Genomic DNA, 20868 nt, shown 5'->3' on the forward strand with positions numbered 1-20868 from the left:
CACAGCTAATTTAAGCTTGTTCAGTAAATAAGAATTTCAACAGCAATTTCCAAGTAAACATCATTTTCATTACTATTCCCAGAAGGCTCTTGCACTGTGCAAAATATAGCCTAGTTGATGGAGATTGAACTCTATATGAGGGCTCCAAAGTTCTGTCAAGTATCATATCCGATGGTGTCATATCCGACGGGGATCCTTGCAGTATTGCAAATAAGCGTCATTCAAGGCTTTTTAGTGGAGATTTATTTCCTTTTGGCATGAACACTATCCATTCTCTAGTTATATAGTCTCGAAGCAGGAGCTTGCTGGTGCCTACATTATAAGTACCGTCCCTGGCTAATCTCCCTTAATTGAATACTTTCAAATGCTACATGTATGTTGTGTGTACCCAATCAGCAAACATCAATCTGAGCAATTCAGGGAGGGAGACATTATCCTTTCCAGTACCACATTGTGGCAGAATACTGTATGTGGGCCATATCTAGCTAAAGGACGTGAACAAGTGCGATTCCTCAAGAATGTACCCTTATTATGCAAACGAGCTGTCAAATGCTTTCCACGTGGACATGACCTTTCTTTGCTCTGCACAGATGTCTGCCTGATTATCTGGTGGAATGCAGGGTGAGTCGTGATACCCAGGTATAATGCAATCACTTTCCCTAATTTCTCTCTACTGTAGCATTATTACTTGGTGAAATGTGCTTCAAGCACAAACTCTGCTTTTCCGACGTTTTGGTATCTATTTGGCCTTTTAACCATGCCCACCTCACGCCCATCACTTTCACTTGTTCGTGGACTTGCCTTTCAAAAATCCTTTGATGACATTGATAAATGCTTTATGCGTGTCCCTCCTTGGGGTGGTTTTGTTACTGCCTTGGGGACTGACCCTGTTACAGGGATAGTTGTACTTTTGCAGATATGTTTGACTGCAAGCAAACTTCTTTTTCCTTTTGTGTCTCTCTTCCGCGCTCATGGCAGCTGTGGCGATTTGAATCGACTTGCTTATAGCACTTTGGATTGACTCCCATATGCCAACTGTTTTACTTTTCATTTTCAATTTGTGCAAGAAAAGTCCAGTTAGGAATTTCCACCACTAATAGCTATAACTCGTTTTAAAAATTGTTTTGGGTAATTATCCGCCACCCCTAACCCTACCCCAGCCTGCTTCTCCCCTTGAGATTTTCAGCGGCTGCTGCTGCACATATGCATTGCCACATTTCCTCTAGTGTGATCATGCTTTGATACTTGTGAATTTTATTTGGACTCAGCCTGAGCGCTTTGCGTGAGCACCAGTTATGTTTCTTAAAGTCGTATTCATTTTTTAAGATATAAGGAGCTTTTGCGATTTGCTCAGAATTACAGGATGTTGATGGGATGCCGAGACTCAAGCATGGTGCGGCCATCTCCAAAAGAGGTGACTCTGATCTTAATGACACATCCTATCTCCAAGTCATAGTGAGAGCTAGCCTGTCAACATAAAACAAAACAAGCATAATTATATGACCTACAAACCTAAAGCAACAAAGATGAAATATACGTAATTCCACCTGGGCATCTTGATTCTGTTTTGTTGGCATGTTAGGTGTCCAGAACAACAGAATTGAAGAAGAAATTAGTTTGTGTGCAGCTTCAAACCCTCATTCAGCACTAGAAAGTTAGATTTCCTTTGGAAGGGAGCCCAGCAGACAATATTTTACTCCCAGCAGTATTCACAAATCTTTCTTTCTATGAATCTGTTTTCCGGCATCAATGGAGACGACAAACAGCTGACAGTTAATACACTGTTGTGACATAGCACTTGGCACCCAGTCTGTGATATGTGTGAAAGGACAATACAAAGAATACATAGTTCCACTGAGAAAAAAGGATAGATCCCTGTATAGAACTAGGGACAGAGAAGGGAAAGGTCCCTGGGAGTCCCTGGGAGTCCAAATGTAATGGAACAAGAGCCCTCACTCACCAATGGGTGACATGCTTCATCATCGGGCTTTGCTCCTGGTCAGGGCAGCACTGCAATGCCTGACGGGCCCCACAAGGGGGCACTTTGCCAGAGATCTTTTACTGTAGATATATGCTGGTTGGTATATGCTGGTACTTAGGATTGGTGTAAAAAAAAAAAAAAGGGATGTTGTTAAAAATGGTTAGAGGTACAAAACGATGATTTATTTGCTATTGAACCTCTGTCATGATTAAAAACAAAAGTGGGCAGAGGGAAAAAGATAATGTCTAGTCTCCCCTAATCGAATAAAGTGTTGAAACTACACTAAACCTATAGTCTGGGAGTGTAATGTATTCAAGTACAGGAACCCCTATACTGCTTCTAAATAAAGGTTAACAGGTTTCTCGCTTCTTTATTCTACAAGATCTAATGTGATTCGTCAGGGCCAACAAACCTACTGAATCTTTAAACTTCACAAAGCCTACAGTAGGTAATTTTATATCTCACAGAAACCCTCCTCCTATTAGGGGATGGGCCCCATTGGGTTAGCAACAGGTTTCAGTGGTCCAAATAGGTCTAATCCTTAAACTTCACAAAGCCTACAGTAGGTAATTCAATATCTCACAGGAACCCTCCTCGTATTAGGGGATGGGCCCCATCGGGTTAGCAACAAGTTTCAGTGATCCAAATAGGTTTGTGTGTCCGCCACTGAATACAGCGTCACCTACCCCAACTTGAAGCTCCTGGTAGTGAGAAAGGCCCTGCCCCAAGAACAAACACACCTCCCACCAATAATCTGCACCAGCAGCCATCTGACACTGCTCCCCGCTTTCAGCTGTGGGTCTCATCACATTTTGCACATCCTTACATTTTTCTACCACACCGTCAGTGTATACATCACTTTAAACGATGGCTCTCTGTGGCCTCTTAATGAGTGCCCGGCCTATGCCCTCTCCTTTGCAGGCCATGCCACGGGTGACCCTCTGCTGAAAACTGACATCCTTCAGCCCTTTCTGAGTTTTAAACAATATTAACTGCAGGAAAAAACGGAGCGATCCATTTCTTCCTGCGTCTACAGTACAGTTGTTTAAAAAATATTGTTTCTTATATGCGAAGTGCTACCAGTGTCATGTGACACTTTCAGACTATTCAGGTGTTTTTTTGGGGGGGTTATATGACTTTGTATTCTGGGACATGTAGTTTCACATATTCCAGTTGGCCTGGGGAGGCAATCAGTGCAAGCCCCTCAGAGTGAGAGAAATGAGATTGTATGTTTCAGTGCTTTGATGACTCAGTCAGGAATGAGTACCAGAGCTGACGTTCACATCGGCTAATGTGGAGACCAGGATGCTGGTAAAGAAGACATTGTCACTTTTTTAGTGGGTGAGGACCAGCACTTTCTCAGTTGTACTAACACAGCAGGGGTAGGTTTTCTCTTTCTATTCCATTGACAACTGGTGTGGTGCCAGGAGTGTGTGTCTCATAGAGATGACTCACAGCGCGAACAGCGCAGATTAGCAGTGCAAACTTCATCAGCAGGGTTGACAAACTAATGTGGCAAAAGTTGTTCAGTTATACATTTACAATGCCAATCGCTCCAACTCAAGAAAATGCAAGACCTATTGCATTGCAAATTCTTGTTGTATCCTGATTCTACATATGAAGACTTCTAGGGGCCAGATGTATGAAAGCATTTTGCATTCTCAAACGGTGCAAATGCCCATTTGCGAATGCAAAATGCCATTTCAGAATGTATGAAATACATTCCGAACGCAATTTTAAGGAATCGCTAAAATAGCCATTCCTTAAAATTGCGACCCTGTTTAGAGAGTCGCAAATTATGACTCTCTCAATTAGAAATCGCAAATAAGGATTCCTTGTTTACGATTTCCTAGCACATGTATGAAGCAATTCCTAAATGCGATTTTGGTATTTAGGAATCGCTAATTACCACCGAGTTGAACTTGGTGGTAACCATGTGCAAAATTTAAAACTGCATATAAAATGCATTTTGAAATTGTACATGTAAAGCACACATGCCCTTTTTGGCATGTGTGCACCTTACATGTCCCAAAAAGTTTTTTTGGGGTGCAGCAGAGGGGGCCTTAGCCCCCCAGCACCCTGGAGTTTTGCATTTCCAAAATTGCGATTTCTGGTTCAGAAATCGCAATTTTGGAAATGCAAAAAATTTGCAGATATGGGCCAACAGGCCCATAGCTGCGAATGGGGCCGGTATCGCAATTTGCGATTTGGTAATAGCATTTGCGATTTTTAAGTAATCGCTATTACCGATTCGCAAATGTGATAGATGGCACTTTGCGAGTCGGAAATAGCGATTTCTTAAAAATCTCTATTTCCGAATTGCAAAGGGCCGTGATGATACATCTGGCCCCTAGTATCCAATCTGAAATAATCACAGAGCAGTGGCTCAATAAGTCATACTACAATCTTAGACCTGTTATCAAACAGACGTGGTATCAGTGAATATCTTGCACAATCGTTGTTAAATCCCCTAAAGATTGCCAAAGTAGATAGGACTATTTCTGAGGCAATGAGAGTGGATTATCTATAATTATGCCAATATGGCACACACTGATCAACTACTATGCAACTTCTTTTTATCCTTTTTTATCCTGGAGTATGTTGTCCTTTCCCAAAAGAGAAAATATTGGTTTTATCTGAGTTAATCTCGAATTCATTTTCAGACACAGGTCAGGTCCAAACAATGCCTCTACTACATAAAAATAGGTAACAGACTGTTATCAGCTCTGATAGATTCTCCAGTATTAAGGTGTCAACATAAAAATAGTATATTATCCTAATTGCAAAAACAGGCTCACTGGAATTATGCAAGTGTGCAGCTGCAACATTTTTCGAATAATTTGGGATTTTGCACATTTCTCACATAATCCATCATCTACTGTATAATCTGCAGAGTTTAAACAAAAAAAATTGTTTCTAGCTCAAAAGCTTCAAATGTTACTAAAAACGCAGCAACGTGTGCTGCTCCACAGTTCAAGGCCCTTAGCTAAGGTTGACTGGTTACCTTTTTGTTGCTCATTGCTCTGTTTAAGTGTTATACTGGTACTAGTGAGGTGCAACCTTTGCCCATACAGTGTTATTAAGTATAAAAATAACACAATGATGAACTAATTGTATCAGAAAATATGCCTCTTTGTGTTTCATAATTTGCCTTTTCTAGCCGCGTAATTTACTCTACCCTTCACATAATTTGGCCCTACCATGCTCTATAAGCCCAGTGCCCCTGCACATGAAGCATCTCCTCCCAGTTTTAGGTTTACAGGTTTAAAATAAAATACATTTACTGCTGTTTGAAAAACAGTGGGCTGGTTTAGAACTTGGTGGATGTGTACGGACCATCAAAAACTGTCTCCTTTGCCATCTGCCACAATAGTTCATTCATCTGATTAAGAGTATGCCAGTGTTAGAATTGGGGTCTCTAGTTGGCAGTGGTTTGCACCCTGTCCAAGTAGGGACCCTTACTCTTGTCAGGGTAAGGGAGCAGCACAGTTAAGATAACCCCTGCTCACTCCCTTGGTTGATTGGCACAAGCAGTCAGGCTTATCTCAGAGGCAATGTGTAAAGTATTTGCACACACACACACACAGACATACACACACACAGTAACACAGTAAAACACCACAAAAGTACTCCACACCAGTTAAGAAAACTAGTCAATATTTATCTGTGTAAAATAAGACCAAAATGACAAAAATCCAACATACACAAGTAAAGACACATTTTCAAAGATTAAATCTTTGTAAAGTGCTTAGAAATAACATCTCCAATTGGGGCTGTCATGACATCTCAACTGACTTGTCTCCAATAGCCCAATGTCACAGCACCTTGGAAAATGATGAGGAAACAAAGACGTTCCAAGGAGTCGGGAAGGTGAGGCGTCACTGGACCCAGCGCGGCTTTGGGTCTTTACTGCCACTGAGGAAGTGAGGCATTGGTTCCTTAATACTAGGCAACAGAGGTGAGGCACTGGTTACTTACAGTTGCAGGGGAGGTGATGCAACATTGGCAGTGAGGTGTAAGTTCCTTACAAGAAGACGTGGTCCATAAATCCAGCATGTCAAGACACAAGGTGTCAAATTTGCTGTGCACAATCACACCACAGGGTGTCAGGCCTGTGACATCGGTCATGGTCATAGCACTCATTAGCGACCACGGTTCTGGGGCTTGCAGGTGTGTTGGGTCAGAGAGTGGTACCAGTTCCAAAGTCGCTCTGGAGGTTGTTTCTTCCTTGGTAAACCAGAACTCTCTCCCAAGTGCCCAGAAACCGAATTTGGCACCACTTGGCAAGTCAGGACTCTCTGCAAGAGAGCCCAGGTGCTACTAGGTGAAGTCTTTTATGCACCTGACACTTCTTAACAGGAGGCAAGCTCAGTCGAAGCCCTTGGAGAACCTTTGGAAGCAGGATGTAGAAAGCAAAGTCCAGTCCTTTCACTCCTAGGACAGAAGCAGCACACAGCAGACCAGCACCACAAAGCAACAGGCAAAGTTGTTGTCCCTCCCACAGCATCCAGCTCTTCTTCCTGGCAGAATTTCCTCAGTTCAGAAGAATTCTATCTATGTGGTGTCAGAGGTTCACTACTTATACCCATTTCTGTCTTTTGAAGTAGTCAAACTTCAAAGAGACATCTTTGTAGTGCACAAGACCCTGCCCTTCCCTGGTCCTAGACGCACTCCAGGACATTTGAGACTGCTTTGTGTAAGGACAGGCACAGCCCTATTCAGGCGCAAGTGCCAGCTCCTCTCACTACGATAGCTCAGGAAGACCCATCAATCTGGTGATGGGCCATCAGGATATGCAGGGCACAACTCAGCTCCCTACGTGTGACTGTCTAGAGTGAATGCATAAACAGCCCAACTGTCATACTGACCCAGACGTGTATTCAGCAGGCACACGCACAGAATGGTTAAGCAAGAAAATTTCCACATTCTAAAAGAGGCACTTTCAAACTTACAATTCAAAAGCCAATATCACCAAAAGAAGTATCTTTAAATTGTGAGTCCAGAGACCCAGCCCTCCATATCGTTATCTGCTCCCAATGGGAATTACACTTAAAAGGTAGTTCAAGGCAGTCAGCAGGTTACCCTGTGTGACAGATAGGCATTGCAATAGTGAAAACTGAATTGAGCAATATTTCACTATCAGGACACATACGCCACACCAGTACATGTCCTACTTTTTAAATAAAATGCACCTAGCCCATGAGGCTGCTTTGTGCCTACTTTAGGGGTGACTTACATGTAGTAAAAAGAAGGTTTGGGTCTGGCAAGTGGGTGCACTTGCCAAGTTAAAATGGAAGTTTACAACTGCACAAACAGTCACTGCAATTTCAGGCCTGAGACATGTTTGCATGGCTACTCATGTGGGTGGAACAATCAGTGCTTCATGCCCACTAGTAGCATTTGAGTTACAGGCCCTGGGCACACCTGGTGCACTATAGAAGGGAATTACTAGCACCTCAAATATGCCAATCATGGATAACAATCATGGATAAAACAATCAACAATAAAATTTACAGAGAGAACAGATGAACTGTAGCACTGGTTAGCAGTGGTGAAATGCCCAGAGTCCTAAAGCCAACAAAAAAGGTCAGAAAAAATAGGAGGAAGTGGCAAAGGTTTGGAGATAACCCTGATATAAGGGCCAGGTCCAAGGGGCAGGTGGACAGACAAAACTCAGTCAAACGCTTATCAACTCTGTCACCATTTTATTCCTTTGTCAACATTTGTAGTCCAATCACGATGGACAGGAAATCCAAGCCATATCTCTGGCCACAGAATTAACATTTACCTTTCTGTTGACATAATCATGGCGGTTGCATCTCCATACCTGAACTGGCAGAATTCTTTTTAGAAATAGTCCAAACCTTGCCCAAACTACTACTAAAATGACTTACACAACATGTTCCTGGGCAAAACCCTCTAAAGTAAAAGGTAAGAGTTTTTTATGCACATTCTTTAATATTGATGCTAATAAATGCAACTTTAAAAAACATGTCTGTAACACTCCCATATCAAATAACTACTGATGTCATATTTACAATCCCAATGCATCAAATAAGTTTATGAACTGGCGTTTTCTATAAATGTCAATGTTCACTGTGACTCATTCACTGTAAAATTTAAAGTTTAGTTTTACTTTATGACTCCTAAAATAAAATGCAGTTTCACATAAATTATTGAATAATCTCTTGTACGTAGGACACAGAACAGGCACCTTTTGCTTCTCACAACCTTTAATCTATTTTACACTTTCTAAACAGGAAAAAGTGAAAAAACAAAATGCTACAATATTGAAACAAATATTGGATTTTTTTTAAATGATACCAAAGGTTAAAAAAAATCTTCTAGGGGCAACTGTTTATTTATTTTAAGCACATTTTATTTAAAATAGTACCATAAAAGCACAAATTGGCAGTTATAGTTTATGGCAGGCTCAACTGGGACCTAGGTGCCATTTCAGGCTCACCATGATGGAGCGCTTGTCGGATACAGTAAGCAGATTCATAAGGATCAACTATTTTACTTTGGGACCTTCTCATTTTTATGGAGCTCAAAAACCCTCAAGCAGAACAAGCCTTATGATGTATCCAAAGGAGCTGCATTAAAGTCAGATATCTTTGCCACAATATGTCACTGACAGATCCAGAGATCTTAGAAAAAAAATGGAAGTGCCAACTTTTCTAGCTTTTTTGAGCAGCTCTTCTGGGTCACTTATAAGGCTCTCTTGACTCAGGATAACACCTACAGACCAGGATGTATGCCAGAAAAGATCACCATAAGTCCAGTCCAGTTGGAATTGGTCAACTCGTCCCTTCAGGATAAAACTGTTTTTCATACGTTTATGTTCCTGTAGCCACACATCAAGTCATGTCTTTGCCCTGGGCACAAGAGGGAGCAGACCTAGTCCTCAGTGCTCCTCTCCTGGAACAGGCAGCATGTTCAACTCTCGTGTGCTCTTCTACAGGTCCAGAAAACATTCTGAGGAAGTGCCTTGATGCTCCAGCTAGTGGGTGGGAGTAACAACTGGTTCTTCCAAAACCAATAGTATAAACATTTTAGGGAAACATCACACCATCTTTCTCAGTTGTCCTGTTTGCTTTATCACAAGCAGTGACACAATCCTGTGTGCCTTGGTAATGCCAAGGTGGCTAAAGTCTTTACCCACACTAAGCTTGGGCTCTGAAGGCCAGAGTTGTGTACAGGGGCAGACTATAGAAATCACCAGTGTCCATCCAAAAGTACCAATAAACTCCAGATTCAAGTGGCCCTGTACCGACAACAAACCAGGAGAGAGAGGTCTGCTAAGAACACAGCAGGATCAGTCAGCATTAGACAAGGAATACACAAGAATTGTCATGACATACCATCTTTCAAGGGCTATTGTGTTATGTGTTGATCAAACAGAACTGCCAGGCAGAATATTTCATTGTAGTTTCAAAAGGATGGCAGGTCTTCACCATAAGTTGACCTCAAAGGGGTCATCCCCACCCATTCAGGTTGCCCTCACAATCACAATCACAGTGACCTATTCTGGTGCTCATGGGGGGAAATTTCATACCTCCTTCAAGCCAAGTACAAGCAAAGAGTTGTTGGTGAAGTTCTGAAAATTAGCGTCAAGGACCATCAAGCAGGGGAAAGGAAACTTTCTACAAGTTACTTTTCATAACTATGTATTAAAAATCCAAATTCACTTTTTTTTGGCCTGTTCATAATTAATAAAAATATATTTTTTAATTATTTTCCTCTCTGTTTCAAAACATGAGACAGCAGACTTAACCTTTCATCAATCACCTAGTTTTATCATAGGACAGCTAGGGGCTTCCACAGTGAAAATACCTTTTGGTGGCTTGGCATTGCAGCCACGTGATAACATTACATTTCTACATGTTCCACTTTTAAATACCATGCACCCTGCCTCATGAACTACAAGGCCTACATAGGGGTGACGTTTTTAATGATCACCATAGTGGGTAGCCCAGTAAGTTCTGAGGTAACAGGTGATACTTAACTTTCTATGCCATGAGTGTCGTTTCTGCATAATTTTCCATGGCCTTACAAGAAAGTGAAATACCCCAATCATGGATTAGGCAACTTCTACATGTTTTAGGAGTCAGAGTACATATACCGGACACTGGACAGATGTTTCCCAGATCTGAATATGGATAAGACCAATCCAAATACACAATAGATGGTGGTGATCACAGAAAGAAGGGTATTTTTCCATAGGGAGCACAGTCACTTTATTCCTGTTTAGCAGCGGTAAAATGCACAGAGATCATAAAACCTCCAAAATAGAGATCAGAGTGTGCAAAACAATATGCAGTGACCATACAGAAAATTGATGTTTTATTAACCATATGACACATTTTTGGGCATTTTGTAAATACAGAATATATTTTTATAATAAAAAAGACACTTTAAAAAAGCAAAGAAAGAAAGTAAAATATGGTAACTTCATCCTCTGTGAAATCTGGAACCAAATTAAAAAAGCAAAGTCTAGAGATGGGCATCAAACAGTGCCTTCTCGCAGTCCAAGAAACAATTTATGATATGCCTCCAGGCAGAATGTATGACATTACAATGCGTGCCTTTACCAGGCATGATTTTACTATGAAGCCTTTTTCACACATGCCTTTACCCAATTGGCATATTTAATTTACTTATAAGTCCATAGTACAGTGGCAATACATGTGTCCAGGGCTGGTAAATTAAATGCTACTAGAGGGGCTGCATTTTTGATTGTGTCACCTACATAAGTAACCCTTTAAAACATGTCTAAGGGCTGACATTGCAGCCTGTGTGTGCAGTTTGTATGCTGTCATTTTGACATGGCAAAGCAAACCTTCTTCCAGTCCCAAACTTTCCTTTTTAATATCCTTAGTTTAGGCCCTGGACCACCCAGAGAGGAGGGCATGATGTATTTCAATGGCAAGACATATACTTTTGAGCTTTACGTTTCCTGGTAGTAACAAAACTCTTACGTTCAGTTTTCAATACTGCAAAGCCTATCTCTCCCATTGGATAACATTGATGTTACCCTAAATGGGAACAGTCAAACAGTTCATGTTTGATGTCTCTGGAATCACACTTAAAAATCCTAACTTATGGTGAAGTCAAAATTTTAATTGCAATTCTGAAAATGGCACTTTTAGAAAGTTGGTATTTTCTTGCTTTAGCCATTTGGTGCCTGGAGCTGTCTCTGGGTCACATGACTTGTTGTAGCTGACAGTTGGGCTATGTGTATTACTCCTAAACAGCCACCCTCATGGGGGCTTAGATGTGGCTAGATGGGCCATCACTTACAGGATGGGAGGAAGGAACTAGGCTCAGCTGTACCTATAATTTAATAGGCTGTAGTTAGTTGCAACTGCACACTGCAAAGGTCTGCATCTAGAAGCTTCTCTCTACTTCAAAGACACAACTGTGTACAAATACTGGACCTCAACATACTTCTGGACCTGTGGATAGTCTGCCAGGAAGAAGGACTGCAGTGCTGCTTAAAGTACTGCCAATCTGCAGGACTGATGCTCTGAAGGAACTGCTGCCCTGTGGCACTGAGCTGTTGTCTGCTACCCTTTTGCCTGGGAAGGAAGGACTGGGCATTCAACTTCATTTTGAACTTAGAATCCCAGAGTGACTCTACGGGCTAGTCTGATGGCTTCCTGATCTGAACCTCAAGGACATAAAAGCTCCCCAGCATCATGCACCAGCCAGTGGAACCACTGCAGTGAGTTCCTGACCCCCATGTAGTGCTTATCAGCTCCTAGACCCTTAGTGTGTCTGAAACAAAGTCTTTGGGCTCCTCTTGACCACAAATGGGCCGGTTATTTGTGCCTTGCTGACAGCCTCCTGCAACACTTTATTTGGTCCTTGTAGCCCTTTGCAGTGCAAACAGGACGCTTGGCACAAATTGAGAAGGTAAAACTACAGCAGTTCTAACTTGGAACAGTATCATACCTGCACTCCATCATGGTTGGCCTAAACTTTAGACAATGTGTATACATATTCATATATATATATATATATATATATACACACACACATATATACACACATATATACACACACACACACACACACACATATATACATATATACAGTAGATAGGTAGGTCGCCAGTAGGTAGTTATGGTTAGGACAATGTTTCCACATAAAAAGCACTTTCTGACTGTCAAACAGCTCTCCCTGTCTACGAGTAGAGGTTTCCTTTGATTCCTTGCCTGCAAAGATGCAGGAATCTACTCTTACAGAGACAGAGCTGCTTTAGCAGCTCCCTCTGTGTGACAGCAATGCTGGCTCCCACAGGAGGTGGGGAGCCTGCTGGGAGCGTGGGGCCTTCAGGCTCCCCCCACAGTCCCCAACATTGTCACTTGGTGTCCTGGGGGTTGGGGGGTGGCACCCAGGTCACATGGATGGCCCCCAGGGGATGGGGTCCCTGGGGCTGGGATTGGCCCTTGCGAGAGGGCCACGTAGCCCCCTCCCCCTAAAAACGAAGGGGCATATTTATACTCTGTTTGCGCCGGAATTGCGTCATTTTTTTTTTACGCAAATCCGACGCAAAGCTAACTCCATATTTATACTTTGGCGTTAGACCCGTCTAGCGCCAAAGATCTTGGAGTTAGCGTAATTTTTTAGCGTGGACACCTACCTTGCGTTAATGATATGCAAGGTAGGCGTTCCCGTCTAAAAAATGACTCCAAGGCATGTGCGCCTTATTTAAACTCCCGTGCAAAAATGGCGCACGGGAGTGGGCGGGTAAAAAAAAATGACGTCCAGCCGTTTTTGCGTCATTTTTTAGCGCCTGGTCAGGGCAGGCGTTAAGGGACCTGTGGGCTCGGAAGGAGCCCAGAGGTGCCCTGCCATGCCCCCATGGACAACCCCTGCCACCCTTGCCCACCCCAGGAGGACGCCCAAGGATGGAGGGACCCTTCCCAGGGAACTTAAGGTAAGTTCAGGTAAGTATTTTTTTTTTTTTTTTGTGGCATAGGGGGGCCTGATTTGTGCCCCACTACATGCCACTATGCCCAATGACCATGCCCAGGGGACAGAAGTCCCCTGGGCATGGCCATTGGGCAAGGGGGCATGACTCCTGTCTTTGCTAAGACAGGAGTCATGTCAATGGAGGGTGGGAGTAAAAAAAAATGGCGCAAATCGGGTTGAGGCAGATTTTTTGCCTCAGACCGTCTTGCCCCATTTTTTGACGCCCAAGCTCCATTTTCCCCTACGCCGGCGCTGCCTGGTGTGGGTCATTTTTTTTTACGCACACCAGTCTGCTCCGCCGGCTAACGTCATTCCATAAATAAGGCGCCCGCATGGCGCTTTGGAATGGCGTTAGCCGGCGTTAACATTTTTGACGCACAACTGCGTTGGCGCAGTTGTGCGTCAAAAAGTATAAATATGGCCCGAATTAGGCAAGGCCCAGAGAGATGGGGTCCCTGGGGGAAAAGATCGGCATAGGGACTGCCCACAGACCCTAGTGCCTTCTTATGCCACATTAGCATCATTTATTTTATGCTAATATGGCCCAATGAGGCCAAAATCACTGCCACAAAATTTACAAAGTGACACAATGCATGCATTACACCACTTTGTATCCCTTTGTGCTACAATATTCCTGTGCCAGGATGACAAAGCTGTGGCAGATGCTATTAATTCTGCTTCAATGTATCTATAGTGAGCGTTTTGATTAAAAATGTGTTTTCATAGCTTGGGTCTGGAAGTATGTGTGTAAAAGTTGAAACAACAGCTTTTTAATTCTCCTGTCCAGGCTATATCAGGCTATACCTTAGAAAAGGTCTGTGAAACAGACACTTTAAAAATCTTATAGTGAATATTAATATTTGTATCCTATTCATGCCTGCATATGGATTTTATTTAGAGCATTACACACCATAAGACAGTATTTTTTTTTTTTAAATGTTAAAAAATAAAATATAAATTGATGTAAAAAAATTGATTATTATTTGGGGTGGGTGACTGCCCACCTCAATGAATAAGCACAACCGTCATCAGAATGAAACCTCAAAGTCATTAAATTTACATGAGCTCAATCTCATGGTAGTTATGGCACTGAACAGCTAGGCTGTGCCTGCAAAAGCTGGCCCAGGTAATGCCATACTTTGCGTTTGTAGATAAAAACAACTTTTACATAAAGCAAGTATTTGACTGGATAATCATTTATTGAGGTTGCTGGAAGTATTTTGAATTGTGAGCCGGTGTTCACCCAACACCTACCTCTTCCCCAAGAAGCCTTGGCCCGCTTGACCTGAGAGAGGGTCAACTGCTGAAGGGGTATTTGGCCCAGTTGCTCAGGGACCATAGAAGGATGGGCCCCTGGATATTGGAAGTAAAAGGTCTCAGCAACCATGGGTGGACCAAGTAACTCCTGCTTGCCATATGGCTCTCTGAAAATGGTTTTGAGAGTGGACTTACATCAACTTGAATTAATATTTATCTATCATACAGTGCACAGTTAGGGTATGTATTTAGTAGTGATGGACATCTTGTTTGAAAGTTGTGTTAATAGGTTTCCACTAGTGGAGAAACTTGAGTTAGAGAATAGGGGTGCCAGAGTGGGAAGGAAATGAACTGGTTAGAGTTAGAGGAGTGGGGTTTGAACATACCACTCTCTACACTGCCAGGAATTCCTACAATGCTATCAGTTTGAGGTATGACAAGAAATGTCTTCCCAGAGCATAAGGGTGAGGGGCCTAGGAGAACTGCCACCAGTTGCCAGGGCATATAGGTGTGCGCTGGGTATGAAGGGACGTACTCTCTCCTGCCAATTATTCCATCACTTATAGAAGTCCTCCTATGACAGCCTGGTATTAAAGATATCATGAACCTTATCTATTATGCTGTCCCATATCTCCCTTATCTGGCTCCTGGATGTTGTCGGGAACAGGGCTCCAAACAATTGTGGCTCAACCTTAATTATCTCATAGCTGTTAAAGCAGAAAATGTAGAGGCTCTCCTACCAGACATTTTGCCAAACAAATAAAACAGCCTAATGAATTGATGGGGCTGATGCTGGTGTGAGACAAGAGTGGTAAATGGCTTGGCTTGTTACTGTAGTACCTTTTAAAGTGTGATGAGCAGGTGTGATTAATAAGCTGATATAAAGTAGCTGTGTGTTGATGAATTTGTCTGTCACTATCATGTACATGTCTGCCATCTTAAAACTATCCAACATTGATATACTTCATCATGATGTTCCCCTCAACTGATTCTTATGGTGGACAACTGTAAATATGGTAATTGGATAGACACCATACCAACAATGACAAAGTTGTATTGGTGAATATAGACAGGGGAACCCAATACGGAGCTCTCAGAATTGACTGATTGACCCTAATATGTCATGATGGACAGTGGACCTTTGAAAAAAGGTTTGGTGAAAAAAAAGGTTTGGTAAACCATAAGGAGAAATTAATAAAACACTCATTCCACAAAGGAAACAATACGCTTCCACCAGAATTATGACTCAATCAGAAGTACTTTTTATCAATCACTATTATAAACTATTCAGTGAATCAATTCACATTTCATAGTTTTCGTATGATCCCTAGTATGCAAATTCAAAAAATGAAACATTTATAACATATGTTAGACCTGACATGCCTTAGGGTGGTCGCCCCTAACTTTTGTCCTGCCTCCCTCCACTTTTTGGACTCTGTTTTTGCTGGCTTTTAGACACTGCGCACTTTACCAATGCTAACCAGTGCTAAAGTGCATATGCTCTCTCCCTTTAAACATGGTAACTTTGGATCATACCCAGTTGGACTATTTAATATACGAATAAGTCCCTAGTAATGTGCACTGTATGTGCCTAGGGCCTGTAGATTAAATGCTACTAGTGGGCCTGCAGCACTGGTTGAGCCACCCACTCAAGTAGCCCCTTTACCTTGTCCCAGGCCTGCCATGGCAAGGCCTGTGTGTGCAGTTTCACTGCCACTTCGACTTGGCATTTAAAAGTACTTACCAAGCCTAAAGCTCGGCAATGTGTGCCCTAGGTAACCCCTGGAGCAAGCTGCTGTGTGGGTAAAAGGCAGGACATGTACCTGTGTAGTTTACATGTCCTGATAGTGTAAAACTCCTAAATTCGTTTTTACACTACTGTGAGGCCTGCTCCTTTCATAGGCTAACATTGGGGCTGCCCTCATACATTGTTGAACTGGCAGCTGCTGATCTGAAGGGAGTAGGAAGGTCATATTTAGTATGGCCAGAATGGTAATACAAAGTCCTGCTGACTGGTGAAGTTGGATTTAATATTACTATTTTAGAAATGCCACTTTTAGAAAGTGAGCATTTCTCTGCATTTAAATCTTTCTGTGCCTTACAATCCACGTCTGGCTAGGTTTAGTTGACAGCTCCTTGTGCATTCACTCAGACACACCCCAAACACAGGGTACTCAACCTCACTTGCATACATCTGCATTTTGAATGGGTCTTCCTGGGCTGGGAGGGTGGAGGGCCTGCTCTGTCACAAAGGACTGCCACACACCCTACTGGGACCCTGGCAGACAGGATTGAACTGAAAGGGGACCTGGTGCACTTCTAAACCACTCTTTGAAGTCTCCCCCACTTCAAAGGCACATTTGGGTATAAAACAGGGCCTCTGCCCTACCACCTCAGACACTTGCTGGAGATGAAACCTGAACCAGAACCTGCATCCTGCCAAGAAGAACTGCCTGGCTACTCAAAGAACTCACCTGTCTACTTTCTACAAAGGACTGCTGCCTTGCTGTTGTCCTGCTGCCTTGCTGAACTCTTGTCTGGCTGCAAAAGTGCTCTCCAAGGGCTTGGATAGAGATTCAGGATAAGTCTCAGGACCAAAAATACTTCTCTTTTTCATTTGGACTCCTCGTGCGCTGAAAAATTTGACGCACAGCTTGCTCCGCGGTGAGAAAATCGCTGCACTCCGATCCAGAAAGAAGCCGCTCGACGCGACGCCTACGGTGCGACCAGAACTTCGACGCACGGCCTCGCAGGGACAATGCCGCCCGACTTCCAGAGAGGAAATTGACGCGACGCCTGCCGTGAGAAAGAAAATTCCACGCACAGCCTCCCAGAACGACACGCAGCCGGATAACAAGCCGAGGAATCCACGCACAGACCCTGGGACATCTGGTAATCCCGCGAACCATAGAAGGAGTCGGCCCGCGTGCTGGAAAATGATGCACGTCTTCCCCGAGTGAAAAATAACGACGCAAGTCCATGTGTGAAGGGGCGAAACTGACGCACACACCATTTTTCTTCCCGCAGAACGACGCACGTCTCCCCGCGTGAAAATTAATGACGCAAGTCGGTGTGTGAAGGGGCGAAACCGACGCACACACCATTTTTCCACGCATCTCTTCCTCTGCGGCCCTCTGCGGAGATTTTCCACTCCAAACCAGGTACTTTGTGCTTGAAAGAAACTTTGTTTGCTTTTCAAAGACTTAAGACACTTTATATCACTTTTCAGTGATATTTCTACAAATTCTTATTGCATCTTTTATTGTGTTGATCTACAAATATCCAGATATATATTCTATATTTTTCTATACACTGTGTGGTGTATTTTTGTGGTGCTATATGGTGGTATTGTATGATTTATTGCACAAATACTTTACACATTGCTTTCTAAGTTAAGCCTGACTGCTCGTGCCAAACTACCAGAGGGTGGGCACAAGATAATTTGGATTGTGTGTGACTTACCCTGACCAGAGTGAGGGTTCTTGCTTGGACAGACCTGACTGCCAACCAAAAACCCCATTTCTAACAACATACAAAGACAAGACATCATCATTTAACAATAATATAATCATTCCTGCACACTACAGGACTGATATCCATGCTTCCTTTTTACTACAATCGTAAAGTGGATACACATTCAGTCCAATTTGAATCCTACTTGGAGGTAATTTTCAGTTCAAATAGATAACTTGGCACTGGTCCCCTTGGTATCTTCTGGTGCTTGCATTAATTGCAATGATTATGTCTTTGTAGACTCCCGGTATCAGTACTAGGAAGACCGGAGAATCTGACCTAAAAGATAGTACATCATTTTATTTACAACATGTACCGAGGAAAAATCTTGTTTCACTTATTGAACCACGGAATGAAGGTGCCATTCATGAAACCACAAATCAAAAAGCCACTACTTGACAATGCCTGGAAAGTCCAATGTGATGTCATACTTGATAACAAAGTTTCAAAGGGCCAATGAAACCATACAGGCTCAGGGGAGTTCCACAGCAGGAGTTAAGTTAGCTTGTCATAATACAGAAAGCATAGATATAATTATTAAATGGTGATGTCTTGTCTTTGTATGTTATAAATGTTTAATTGTTTAATTTTACATACCAGAGATCACACAAAAGACTCTGGATGGCAAATTGATACAATGAATGGTGTACAATAGTGATTGAGAGGAAATACTTTAGATAGAGTCATAGTTCCAATGGGGATTTATTGTTCCATTGTGGATTGAGCGTTTTAAGAATTTGCCTTTTTTAAATAATTCCTAGCCCAGGAACCGTGGGGTTAGATCGACATACCCCTTGCTTTAATTGCCATTGAAGGGTGGACCTTCAGCACAAATGTTAAATATGGAGGGAAGTATTCCATCAGCCTGACTGATGGATCAGTTTTTTCTTGATGGGGAAAAGGTGGCCTGTATTCCTAACTGTAAACCAGGCCAAATAACTGCTATCCATGATTTTTCCCAAACATATCAGAGAATCTGACACACTTTAAACTTTTCTTGTGCAAAAACCTTCTATTTCTGACTTGTTGCTTAGTTCAATCAGGCAAACTCATGTCTATTATCCTGCCCTTTTAGGTCTGGCTACAGATACCTTCAGCTGAGTGAAATACCTCACGTCACAACACACCACATACGCACACTGACATTAACTGAGTGCAAACCATTTTTGTTGCACTCACCCATCAAAGTTTTTTGGTTTTCAAGAAACAAACGCCTGAAGGGCACAGTAAGCATTACCTGTTTTCTCGGCCTGAGAACTTTAGGTCTCACATGAAGCTCTCAGACCTCAAGACCCTTTGGCAGACAGGTAGATTGGCCATCAGGTTCAAATATAATGCTGGCAAAGCCAGCAGAGGTTCCTCCAGGGAACCACTGCACTTCCCATGACTCTAAATATAGTTGGGGACCGGCAGGTTTGGTTAACCCGGGCTATCACTGCTTTACGGCAATGCTGCCCCTCCACCAAACTCTAAATGACCCTGAAAGACATTTTTAATCCAGTACAACATTATGAATAAACACTCATTTAAATGATTTAGCAGTTTCTCCCACATAGCTGTTTCTAAAACCATTCTACTATTTATAGCGGGTATCCCTATCTTTACTGGTTGACCCTTTACTAAGGAATAATTTGATAAGTACATGTACAAATAGCCCAGTAAGTAATAATGGTTAATTATTCTCAGCAAAAAAACTTTATTCACCGATAAATTCAATTAAATGCATTGTGAGTACAGCAAGACAAAATATAAATGTTCCCACTAGAAAACACTCTGACAAATACCACTACATATTCAGTCCTGTTACTTTTACTGGTAATCACGGTTCTTCCTCAAGACGCATATCACTCACAAGACTGTGTAGCGATCTGCAGAATCCTCTCTTGTCATTGCCACATGTGATCAACTCTGAGTTGGGAGAAAAGTATTCACACTCACGGGGCCTCTTACGCTCTTAACTTCAGGATTACAGCTACTGGTGGAGATGGAAATCATACACTGCAAAGGTGGCTGGGTAAAGGGAAGTGTTGTTTCCTAGAGACACAGAGATTGTGGCATGCCTCCAATTCCAAGACAGCCACTACATGTTTTTGCTCCCATTCACTTAAAAATGCAGCTGAGTTTGAAGATGGTGCGGCTGGCAAAGAGAGCCAGTGGAGTTCCATCAGAACAGGCGTGATGTGATTATATTTCTTCAGGCTCAGGATGAGATAGTCTGTGACCTCTCAGATGCCCCTAAAAGGAGCAAGGTGTTAGCACAATTTACATGCATGAGGGCGAGGTAGATAGGGACAAATTAGTGCCCCTGAAAATGAGGCAGATATCCTGTATAGTATTGAAATGACTGTAGGAAAGTACCATCTTGCCTGGCATGTTACCCCCATATTTCACTGTATATATGTTGTTTTAGTTGTATGCGTCACTGGGACCCTGCCAGCCAGGGCCCCAGTGCTCATAAGTGTGCCCTGTACGTGTTACCTGTGTTATGACTAACTGTCTCACTGAGGCTCTGCTAATCAGAACCTCAGTGGTTATGCTCTCTCACTTCTTTCTAAATTGTCACTAACAGGCTAGTGACCAATTTTACCAATTCACATTGGCATACTGAAACACCCTTATAATTCCCTAGTATATGGTACTGAGGTACCCAGGGTATTGGGATTCCAGGAGATCCCTATGGGCTGTAGCATTTCTTTTGCCACCCATAGGGAGCTCTGACAATTCTTACACAGGCCTGCCACTGCAGCCTGAGTGAAATAACGTCCACGTTATTTCACAGCCATTTACCACTGCACTTAAGTAACTTATAAGTCACCTATATGTCTAACCTTTACCTGGTAAAGGTTGGGTGCTAAGTTACTTAGTGTGTGGGCACCCTGGCACTAGCCAAGGTGCCCCCACATAGTTCAGGGCAAATTCCCCGGACTTTGTGAGTGCGGGGACACCATTACACGTGTGCACTACACATAGGTCACTATCTATGTGTAGCTTAACAATGGTAACTCCGAATATGGCCATATAACATGTCTATGATCATGGAATTGCCCCCTCTATGCCATCCTGGCATTGTTGGCACAATCCCATAATCCCACGGGTCTCTAGCACAGACCCGGGTACTGCCAAACTGCCTTTTCAGG

Source organism: Pleurodeles waltl, chromosome 2_2 (genome assembly GCF_031143425.1).
Source record: "Pleurodeles waltl isolate 20211129_DDA chromosome 2_2, aPleWal1.hap1.20221129, whole genome shotgun sequence".
Classification (NCBI taxonomy): Eukaryota; Metazoa; Chordata; class Amphibia; order Caudata; family Salamandridae; genus Pleurodeles; species Pleurodeles waltl.